The sequence below is a fragment of the Dasypus novemcinctus genome, chromosome 1, assembly GCF_030445035.2.
Source record: "Dasypus novemcinctus isolate mDasNov1 chromosome 1, mDasNov1.1.hap2, whole genome shotgun sequence".
NCBI lineage: Eukaryota > Metazoa > Chordata > Mammalia > Cingulata > Dasypodidae > Dasypus > Dasypus novemcinctus.
In genome coordinates, this window is record NC_080673.1 from 32,629,611 (window position 1) to 32,632,893 (window position 3,283).

Consider the following 3,283-nt stretch of genomic DNA (forward strand, 5'->3'; position numbering starts at 1 on the left):
TCTCTCACCAGAGTCTATTGCCATGTTTGGAGCAAGATGGCTCCCAGTGTCTGCAAGGGCTCAGGCTACCTCTTCCTCCTAAGGCTCTGTAGTCCCAGCTTTTTCCAGTATCAGCTAGAGGCAGGGATAATTCTTGTCTCTGTCTGGGGGCTTGTTTCTCTCCGGGCTCAGCTGCTTCGTTCTCTCCATAAGGTCAGCTATAGACTATCAGGCCCTCTCTCTTCCCAGGGCCTCTGCCATGTCTATGGAGCCATCCTTGGTTAGATTTATTCCTAAATATTTCATTCATTGTGTTGCTATTATAAATGGAATTTTTCTTTTTTTTTCAACATCATCTTTATTTGAATTCAAAAATACATTAATTTAATATGCTAATCTACTTTATTCTTAAATTCTCAGAATACATGGGTTATAAAATTTAGTACATTATAAATTAAAATTGGTATATGGACAAGCCCACTCAACTGGGACAGAATAGTCTATTCCACAAATGGTACTGGGAAAACTGCATATCCATAGCCAAAATAAAGAAGATCCCTATCTCATACCCTGTACAAAAATTAGTTCAAAATGGATCAAAGATCTAAATATAAAAGCAAGTACCATAAGGATGCCCAAAGAAGATGTAGGAAAACATCTTCAAGAACTGGTGGTAGGTGGTGGATTCTTTAAACTTAGGCTGAAAGTGTGAGCAATGAAAGAAAACGTGAATAAATGGGACCTCCTCAAACTTAAACACTTCTGTGATTCAAAGAACTTTATTAAGAAGGAGAAAAGGCTGCCTATTCAATGGGAGAAAATATTTGGAGGCCACATATCTGATAAGGGTTTGATTTCCATTCTATATAAAGACATCATACAAATCAACAATAAAAGAGCAAGCAATCCAATTTAAAAATGGGCAAAAGATTTAAATGGATATTTCTCCAAAGCGAAAATACAAATGGCCAAAAAGCACAGGAAAAAATGTTCCATATCACTAGCTATTAGGGAAATGTAAATCAAAACAACAATGAGATATCATCTAACATGACATAAAATGGCCATTATTAAAAAAACATACAACAGTAAGTGTTGGAGAGGATATGGGGATATAGGAACACCCCTTCCCAGTTGGTGAGATTATAAAATGGTGCAGCCTCTGTGGAAGACAGTTTGGTGGTTCCTCAGGAAGCTAAGTATAGACCTGCCATAAAATCCAGCAATATATCCACTAGAAATATATCCAGAAGAACTAAAAACTATTACACAAACAGACATCTGCACACCGATGTTCATAGTGGCATTATTCACAATTGCCAAAAGATGGAAACAACCCAAGTGTCCAACCAATGAATGTATAAACAAAATATGATATATGCATAGGATGAAATACTATGTTGCAGTAAGAAAAAATGAAATCAGGACACATATGATAACATGGATGAATCTCAAAGACATTATAATAAGCAAAGTAAGCCAGACACAAAAGGACAAATATTGCATGATCTCATTAACATGAACTAAGTATGAAGAATAAGCACATGGAGTTAAAACCTAGATACAGGTTATTAGGAGATAAGAGGAGGGTGGGGAAGAACTATGGATGCTTAATGTATGTAGAAGTTTTAATTAACTTGACTGTAAATGTTGGAAATGGATAGAGTTGATGGTAACACATATTGAGTAGCAGCTGGTTTATAAATGGGATTGTGGCTGAAAAGGTAGTCTGGGGAAGTAAATGTCAATTGAAAGAAAGCTAAAAAATAATCTAGGGATTGAATAACACAGAGAACTCAGAGATGGATGAGAATTGTAGTTGAGGGTACAAATGCAAGAGTGTCCTTCTGTGAGCTAGAGCAGATATACACCATTATTGCAAGGTGATGGGAATGTGGAGAAGCATGGGAAAACTACAATTGGTGTGATCTGTGAACTGTGGTTAACAGCAATTCTATAATATTCCTGCATCAATGCCGAAGATATACTGTGTTGATAATGGAGGTATATGGAAAAAGTGTGCCAAATGTATTCTAGGAACCATAGTTAGTGGTAATAGTCTGATGGTATTATCTCATAATCTGTAACAACTGTTCCACCATGCTGTGGTGTGTTGGTGAATGGGTGTTGCATGGGATTCTGAACATGTGTATGATTGTTGTATAAGTCTACAACCTCTGTAATAAAAATATATTTTTGAAAAATAGGATGGGTTGGGGGAAAATAAACCAAGTGTAAGAAAAGGACTATAATTAGTAATATTTTGATGAAGCTCTTGCATAGTTTGTAACAAATGTTTCACAACAATGCAAAGTGTTGGTGGAAGGGTGATGTATGAGATTCCTGTATTATGTTATGCATGTTTATTTTGTAAGTTCACAATCTTTACTATACATTTATTGTTTATGGATGTTCATGTATGAATGATATATTTCAGTAAGATATATACATAATATATATATATATATATAAGTATATATTATTGAACTATATAGTTTTGGAGTGACCTGAATATTTCCATTTCTAGCCAATTTCCATGATGCTTTCTTTAAGGCTGGAACTCTTTGATTTACTCTAAAGGACAATTTTCTTTAGAAGCTAAACATGGAGAAGAATGTGTGCCAATTTTCAAACCCTCAATGATCATCTTCAAGATAATATTATAGCATCCACATTCTCACCTCATATTCTCATGTCAAGGCTTTTCTCCTCTTTTCTTCTCAAATCTGAGGTGTTTTGGAGTTCTGTGAGAATTCTGTAACAAAAACAAAGGTAAAAAGTGTAAGTGTAATTCACCAATAAATTAAAACATGACACAGCACAAATCTCTGGGACATGTGGTAAACTGAACCTAGATCCAGGCTGGGTGCTCTGGATAGCTGTTTTCTACATGGTTTGTCTTCTCAGTCATTGTCTGCAGGACTCTGAGAAGCTGTAGGAATATGTAGGTGCAGGTTCGAGGCCCAGATTCACCTCCACCATTGTGGAATGGGACTGTACATCACCAGGCAGAGTCCTTTGCTCCCTTTTGCCACCTGGACAGAGCCTGACGAGTGATTTCCCTGGGAGTATCTGCTTTGGAATGGAATTTTAAAATTTCTTCTTCAGATTGTTCATTCACACTGTTCATAAATAGAGACACTATTTACATTTGTGTGTTGATCTTGTACCCTGTCACTCTGCTGAATTCAATTATTAGTTCCAGTAGCTTTGTTGTGGATTTTTAGTATGTTGGATCATGTCATTTGCAAATAGGGAAAATTTGACTTCTTTCTTTCCAATTTGGATGTCTTTTGTTCCTTTT

At 36.0% G+C, this 3,283-nt stretch overlaps 1 non-coding gene across 1 annotated transcript; it reads right to left on the minus strand.

Moving 5' to 3' along the window:
• Positions 1–2,856: 2,856 nt before the first annotated feature.
• Positions 2,857–3,060, minus strand: LOC111762408 (small nucleolar RNA SNORA73 family). The gene has a single exon (XR_002795523.1). It is a non-coding gene; the product is annotated as a small nucleolar RNA SNORA73 family (small nucleolar RNA).
• Positions 3,061–3,283: the final 223 nt, after the last annotated feature.